Here is an 8,771-nt window from a genome sequence, read left to right on the forward strand (position 1 = left end):
ATGAAACTTGACTCTGGACAGGCCGGGTCCTCAGGCGCACCTAGGGGCAAGCCCCCTATTTGCAGCTCTCATGAATTGCTCTTTCTTATCCTCAGCACACAAAAAACATTTCCTCGACTCCTTTTACTCCCATCACAGCATTACAACGAGCTGCGAGTGAAGCACACAAGGCTCCCTTTGTTCCTCGGCTCGGAGTTGTACAATGTACCTGCTTTAGATAAAAGTCTGACCCCGCAAAGCCACATTTTTGTGCCTTTTCTTCCTCTCCCATTTTTACAGAGCCAACAATCAAACCTTCACTTTCAACATTTAACCTTATAAAATATGAGCAGGTTTCGACTTCGAAAGTGCATTTGAGAGTTTCCCAGCTCCCTGCCCAGGACTGGGCTTGCTGAGTGGAAGGAAGGCCAAGAACATGGGCATTGGTTCTACAGGCTCAGAAATGCCTTTATGATGCCCCTGATGATTCGGTGACCTTATGTCCTCTTCCATTTCTCACTAAAACCATTTCCTGACATCAGGGGAGGTGCCCTTTAAAGAAATGGGTTTAATAAAACTCCTGTACAGTTTCATAGGCCTTAGATCTGAGCCTAAATGCCATTTCTGAGGACCAGAGCTGCCAGTGTTTGTACTTTAGAAAACAGAGCCACGACCCTGACTTTATCCATCTACCTCGGGTAACCGACCTGCTCCCGAGAGAGTGTGTAATGTGGACCTTTGGGCCACAGGCAACTCGGTCCTCTTGTTGTAAACCTGGACACCTGATGTTTGCGGCACAGCAGGGCAGTTGGAAACTCAATCAAAATTTTCTAACGTCCCTTGGGTACTCCTTAAAAACCAACCCTGAAAACAAATCGGCTCTGTGGAGGAGATGGATGATGGCTTCTCAGAGGCTCATTAAAGGGTCTCAGGGCCTAGGATACATTTGATGTAGGTGGTTAGCACTTCAACTTTTGAGAAGTGTTGGTGTTATTGAAACTGGCTTTTCCTCTGCAGGAAGCAATGTTTGTCACCTCCTTCCTTCTCTCCTTCCTTATTTGATTCACTCAGGCTCAACCTTCTCTAGGTGTTCACTGTAAAGAAACCACGATTCAGTTCCATCAGGCTGCATCGGGCACCCGTGACCTACCACCCACATGAAGTCCCAGAGATACAGAGAGGCCCAAGAATTGCCTTGCCTTGAAAGCACTCACAGACCCTTAGAATGGCTGAAATGTTTATTTTTACTATTCAATAAAATCATATTCTCTGGATTTCTAGATGAATGGGTGATAAACTGTACTCTGAGCACCAAGTGTGGCAGGTGGCCTTTTCTGTTTGGTTTTGTTTTAAATCATGTTAAAATGCACATAATGCAAGACCTACCATCTTAAATATCTTTAATGTATAGTTCAGTAACATTAATGATATTCACACTGTTGGCCAACCAGTCTCCAGGACACTTTTCATCTTATAAAACTGAAACTCTACACCTACTGAACAACTCTTCCTAGTTTTCCTAACTCCTGGCCCCCAGCAGCCTCCATCTTACTTAGTTTCTATGGTTTTAACTTCTCTGGGTATCTCATATAAGTAGAACCATACAGTTTTTATCTTTTTAAAAAATAATTATTTTTATTCATTATTATTATTTTTAAAATTTGACCAGAGAAAGAGAGAAAGAGAGGGAGAATAAGAAAGTAAGTCATCATCTGCACTCTAAAAAAAAATATATATATGTATATTTGAAACCATACTGCTTCTGTTGTTATAGAGTCATAAAATTATACAAAATTATACAAAATTATAAGAAATATTTTGAACATTATCTTTAAAATTCAGTATTTTGAAATTTTGAAAGTTGTAAACTGTCAAGAACTATGGAGTATGAGCTAAAATTTTTTGATATGTAAAGTAAATGTTTGTGGAAAAATGTAAAAATAAATAAATAAAAGGAAAAAAAAAAGAAAGTCAGCAGGTGTGGGACTCAAACCACGGTCGGCCATGTGGGAGTTGAGCATCTTAGCCACCATGCCACCTGCTGGCCCCTAGTTTTTATCTTTTTGTGACTGGTTTATTTCTTCTTCTTCTTCTTTTTTTTTTTTTTTTTGAGAGGTTTTTTTTTTGCTATAGGGCGTGTGCACTTGCCAGATAGACAGAGAGAGACATAGAGACAGAAAGCGAGAAATCACCCCCCAGGGGGGATGGCCACACCACAATCCCTTCTCCTCCATTCTCCTTTCGGGATCTTGGGCATTCATGCACACGCGCCTGGCGTGAGTTTTAAGCCACCGGGTCGGGGACGCGAACCGTGGTCAAATACGTGGGAGTCCAGCGACACATAGCCATTACACTAACTGCTGGTTCCTGTGACTAGCTTATTTCAATTAGCATTATGTCCTCAAGATTTATTCATGTTATAGCATAAATCAGAATTTCTTTACTTTTTAAGGCTTAATAATACTTCATTGTGTGTATGGTCCACATTTTGTTCACCCAGTCATTTGGGTTGCTTCTAACTTTTGGTTATTGTGAATAATTCTGATACAAACATGGGTATACGAATATCTTTTCAATTTGTATCGAAGTTGCTCTTAATTCTTTTGAGTATAAACCCAGAAGTTCACTTTCATAATCATATTATCCTATTTTTAATTTTTTGAGCACCCAGCCATTCTTTTCCACATTGGCTGTACCATTTTACATTCCCACCAACAGTGCACAAGGATTTCAATTTTTCACATCCTTGCCAACGCTTATTCTTTACTGTGTTTTTGATGGTAGCCATTTCTAATGAGTGTGAGTTGGTATCTCATGTGGTTTGTGTTTTGTTTTTCTAATGATTCCTGATGTTGAGCATCCTCTCATGTACTTATTAACCATTTGTATATCATTTTTCTAAGTGCCTATTCAATTCCTTGGCCTATTTTTAACCGAGTTATGCAGTTAAGATATTTTTGTAAATGAAGCTTTATGGAAAGACACTTTCACCCATTATTTACCCATTGTCTATGGCTGTTTTCTGTGCTACCATTGCAGAGACCACACGGCCTGCAAAGTCTAAATATTTATTACCTAGTCATTTGCTAACCTCTGCTTTAGCTAATCAAGAATGGGTTATATAAATGCCCCTGATCTTATTTAAAATGCGTAAATCATATACACAGTAACAGCTCATACATAACTTCCTAAATGGTAACTTTTACAAATAGAATGCATGGTGCTAGGGCAGGGGGTTTGCAGATAAGGAGACCGAGGCCTGGGTTCTCATTCATAGCCGGCTCTGATTCTCACGTGTCCTAACGGTGACTTGGAATTATTTCTGCTGCTCTCAGACTCCCGTACCTTAAAGCTTTCCCTCACATTATTTAATGACCTTTCCTTCCTCTTCTCTAGGAGAAAAATGTTTCATGGAACTGAGTTTCTTCAATTTCCTTTCCCACTAAACTTAGCTGTCAATGTTCTTAGTTTCTGTCTGAGGGAGGGAACTACTCTCTACGCCTGGGCTCACCATCCTAGCCCATCCCACTTCTCTGGAAGCTTTGTCAGCCTCCTTCTTCCCTTGTAACTTCAGCCGTTCCACGTTCTGGATCATTTCCCTATGCTTTTAAGCAGTGCTATTTCCCTGTATTTACCTATGTCTGTATATCTAGACATAAATATATTGATATATTAACTTGCATCTGCAGGTCCACCTATTGACTAAGCTCTCTGTATCTGTCTACTGTCTCTCTAGTGGATCTTAGCCATCTCCCCTACCTGTCTTTCTTCAAGTTACCACTGTCTGTGATGACTTCCTTGGGGGTGGAGGTTGGTGTGAGTACCAAGTGACAGAAAAGCAACCTGAATGAATTTAAGCAAAAAGAAGGTTGAGAGGAAGGAAGCGCTCACATTGCACAATAGACACAGTCAAAATTTCCTGGTCTCATATCCGGGTACTTCCCTCCATGTGGCCCTCCTCTCAAATACCTCACATTGAGCACCATTCTCGAAGTGCCTTTATTCATAGTTAATGTTCATTTCTATCACATTTATACATGCACATAGTTTTATTAGTGAAAAAAATCTACTTTACCAGATTTATTGTGAAAAACGTTCACCTCTGTGCTCCTTCCAGAAGTAACTTTTCAATTTTTTAAACTTTATTTATTATTATTGTTTTTCAATTTAACCAGAGAGAGAAAGGGAAAGTGAGAAAGCAAGCCACCAGGTCCGGAACTTGAACCGTGGTCAGCCATGTGGGAGTCCAGTGCTCTTAACCACCACACACTGCTGGCCCCCTGTTTTCAGTTTTTTAATGGTTTCTTTTCTTTTCATATATATGTGTGTGTGTGTGTGTATACACACACACACACACACATACACACACACACACACACACACACATATATATATATAATGTTTTTTTTTAATTTATTTTCATCTTCTTACTTTTTACATTCAGTCACAATATATCACTTAGCTTGTAAAGCAAATTTACCTGACACGAATACATTTCACACCAGTACAGCTGATACTGTACACATCATCATCAACAGATAATAATCTGTTTCTATGTCCCATAAATGTCTTGCTTCTCTATTTTTCTCCTTATTTTCTTTCCTCACACTCTCTCCCTTCTCCCACCCTTTTCCCACACTATCTCCAGTATCCATAACCATTTTCCATGCTTCTATATGCTCTAAGCTTTTAGTTTCTGCCATAGAGTGCAGACAGGCAGTATACAGAAAGTGGACACATACAGTGTCTCTCTCATAACCTGGCTTACTTCACTCGGTAGTAAATCTTCTATATTCGCCCACTTTCTATCAAATGCCAGGCTCTTGTTTTTTATAGCTGAGTAGTATTCCATAGAGTATATGTGCCATACTTTTTCAATTCATTCATCTGTTCATGGACATTTGGGTCAGTTCCATGTCTTAGCAATTGTGAATAATGCCACAATAAACATGGATGTACAAGCACTTTTCTGACTGAGTGCACTCCTATTCTTTGGGTAGGTACCCAGGAGTGGGATTGCTGGATCATATGGTAGTTTTATTTGTAGATCATTGAGGAGTCTCCATATTGTTCTCTAAGTGGCTGGACCAATTTGTATTCCCACCAACAGTGTAGGAGAGTTCCCCTTTCACCACAGCCCTGCCAGCACTTACCAATTTTTTCTTTTAATCTTAGCCATTCTGACTGGGATTAGGTTGTATCTCATTGTGGTTTTGATCTGCATCTCCCTTATGATGTGGGATGTTGAACATTTTTTCATATGCTTTTTGGCTGTTCATATGTCTTCCTTAGAGAGTTGTTCAGCTCATTTTCCTGCCTTTTAAGCAGGTTGATCATTTTTGGGCACTTGAGCCACTTGAGCTCCCTGTGTATTCTGGTTATCAGTCCCTTATCTGAGATGTAGTTTACAAATATATTCTCCCATTCAGGAGGTTGTTGACTCACATTAATTATCGTGTCTTTTACTGTGCAGAAAATTCTTAATCTGATGTGATCCTACTTGTCTATTTTTGTGATTATTGCCTGTGCTTTGGGGTCTTATTTAAGAAGTCTTTGCCTACCTCAATGTCTCCCAGAGTTTGCCCAGTGTTTTCCACCAGTAGTTTTCATTTGAGGTCTTAGATTTTCTTTGATCTACTTTTAGTTGATGTTTTTTAATGGTAAGAGATAGGGCTCCAGGTTTGTCTTTCTGTAGGTGGGTACCCAGTTTTTGTAGCACCATTTGTTAAAGAGGTTTTCCTTTTCCCAATGGAGTGACAGGTGCCTTTTGTCAAAAATCGTTTGATTGTACATTTTGGGTTTATTTCTGGGGTCTCTATTCCTTTCCATTGGTCCACATAGCTATTTTTGTGCCAGTACCATGATGTTTTTATTATCACAGCTTTATAATATAGTTTGGGATCAGGGAGTGAGATGCCTCTTACTCCACAGTTCTTGAGCAGGATTGCTTTGTCTATACGGGGTCTTATATGATTCTAGACAAATTCTGTGATTGTCTTTCCTTTTTTTTTAAAAAAAAGATTTTTTTAAATTTAATTTTATCTATTTACTTACTTATCTTAATTTGACCCGAGAGGAACAGAGTGAGTGAGAGAGATAGAGAGAGAGAGAGCAAAAGCAAGCCATCAGGCCCATGACTTTAACTGCAGTCAGCCATATGGGAATCCAATGTCCTTAACCATCATGCCACCTGCCATCCCCCGTGATTGTCTTTTCTAGATCTATGAAGAATATCTCTGGTAATTTGATTGGAATTGCATTAAAAATGTATATTAATTGTTTCTTCCATGTTTGCTTTCAGATGTCCTTTTCTGAGTTTTTGATTTGGCCTTCTTACACTTATTTTCACCCTCTTGCCTGTCAGACTCACACGTACGCTCTCTCATCTAGAGCCTTATGCTATATTTGTAATGTAAGTTGTGATGGATTTGTATCTGGACTTTACATGAATATAAACAGGTGATTTTTATTGTTTATAACCAAGACCCTTTATATACAACTAATTTCCTTCTGCAATCAACGTTTAATTCTTCCTTGCATCAATAATTGCCTTGATTTTTAAATTGTTTTACTTTTCTTTATATTGATCAGATTCAGTCCTAAGCTTGTTGCCAAAAGTTAAGATATTCTTTCAACATACTTACACATGTCAGGTAATCCTCCCATTTTATTCTATGTTCTTAAACTCTACCTTCCTGAAACTTTCTGTCTCCTCATTCAATTTTTCCGCTGGGAGGATTGAAGATGAGGTTAGGAGAAGACACTCAGAAGCAAAATACACAGAGCACTCTGGCATCTGGAGGGAAGAGGACACACTTTTCCCCAGCTGTCATTCCTACTTAATTTTATGTTTAAAACTCAATATTGGGACAGCAGGGGCATGGAGGTTAAGGTGCTGGATTCCACATGCAGACTCTTCTCTTTGAGTCCCAAACTCAGAGGCTTGAAAATCATGCTGGATGCATGTGCGTGTGTGCCCAAAATCCTGAGAGGAGGCCGAAGGAGAAGGGATAGTGGCATGACCATATTCTCTGGGGGTTGCTTTCTCACTTTCCCTCTCTTTCTGGCAAATACATGCATCCTGTAGCAAAAAGCTAAAATAAATAAATAAATAATCAATGTCTCCTTGTGTCAAAGTATCACATACCCTGGGAGCTACAAGGCCTGGGCCTCTAACTTGTTCATCTTCTTTTTTTTTTTAAGGAGATTTTTTTCTATGGGGTGCATGTACATTCCAAAGACACACAAAGAGGAAAAGTGAGAAATCACCCCCCCCAGAGGATGACTACCCTGCAATCCCTTCTCCATTCTCCTCCCAAGATTTTGTGCATGCACACAGACACACCTGGTGTGAGTTTCAAGCCAACATGTCTAGGACCTGTACTGCAGCTGACCATGTGGGACTCCAGGACCTTAACCACTACGATATCTTGGTGTCCACCCCGCCTCTTCTTAAGTCAATATATAGATATTTCTTAAAAATTAAAAAATTGACATTAAATCACTATACATCTTTACAGTGTACAACACTGCAAACGTCCAGGTTTTCCCTGGAAGGCACTTGTAGAATGTAGCTCCTCCATCAGTCTGTGGTGGGATGATGATGAGACTTTTATATACAATAATGATTCTACAGAAGAGAAAGAACTGACATCTCTACAATTTATCTTTTCTGCTCTTGCAAAGGACATAGAGCTTTCACAGAACAGGAACAATTGGCAGTGCTGGTTTTCATTTTACACAAAGGTGGAGGAGCCAGATGGTTCTTTAGTGCAACACAGGCATGATGGAGGCACCTGTGTGACAGCTCACACCTCTTCAGCATGCCCAACCGGCCCACACCGCACTGGGCGCTGTACTTGCATTGTTGTACTTTCTACACAACAGCCCCATGAGATTGCTTTTTTTATTTTTAAAAAGAGATTTTGTTGCATAAGGTGCAAGTGCTTGCTGGAGAGACAGAGAGAGAAAATGAGAAATCACCTCCTGGGGAGGACGACCACACCACAGTTCCTTCTCCTTCATTCTCCTCTTGGGATTTTGGGCATACACTCACATGCACCCACCATGAGTTTCAAGCTGCTGGGTCCAGGACTTGAACTGCAGTTGACCATGTGGGAGTCCGGCAACATAACCACTATACTTGTTGTGCCAATAAGATTGAGCTCTCACTTTACAGGGGAAGAACCCCAATAGCTTGCCCCAAATAACATAACTAGTATTTTTGAAATTCAGAAGGTGAGCTCAGGAGTCTGATGTGGGAGTGGCCTGCCTCCCTCTGTGGTAATATCTAGATCTTAGAAGTGGTATATGAGGTGAGAAATCAACTGACAGAGTTGCAAATGACTGAAGAAAATCCCAAAGGTGTAAGAACAGGTGCCAACTGCATTGTGAGCTTCACACCACGGGATCTTTTTACATTCATCTCTCTGTCTCCAGCACTGGTCTGGGTACATTTACTGTGTTTGATTGAGTGGAAGCCATCATTCCCACAAGCACATCAGCATGGGTTTATTCTGAAGGAAGGGAAAGGACACACCTATTTAGCAACAGTTCCAAGGTTCTACAAAATCAGAACCGAACTTTCTCTCTGGTCTCTCAGCTCTGTACCTGACTCGGGCACACGCTGTGTTCCAGATATCAATGTGGTTGTCCTTCCTTCAGCCTGCCATGCCTTCCTCTGTGCTTCTGCACATGCCATTCCACAGCCGTGAGCTCCCTTCCTCCCCATCTCCTGACGGAAAACACTCATCCACCCTGAAGGCAGTTCAGACACCGCTCCCTTGAAGAAC

Source organism: Tupaia chinensis, unplaced genomic scaffold (assembly GCF_000334495.1).
Source record: "Tupaia chinensis unplaced genomic scaffold, TupChi_1.0 Scaffold143247_2, whole genome shotgun sequence".
NCBI classification, from domain to species: domain Eukaryota; kingdom Metazoa; phylum Chordata; class Mammalia; order Scandentia; family Tupaiidae; genus Tupaia; species Tupaia belangeri.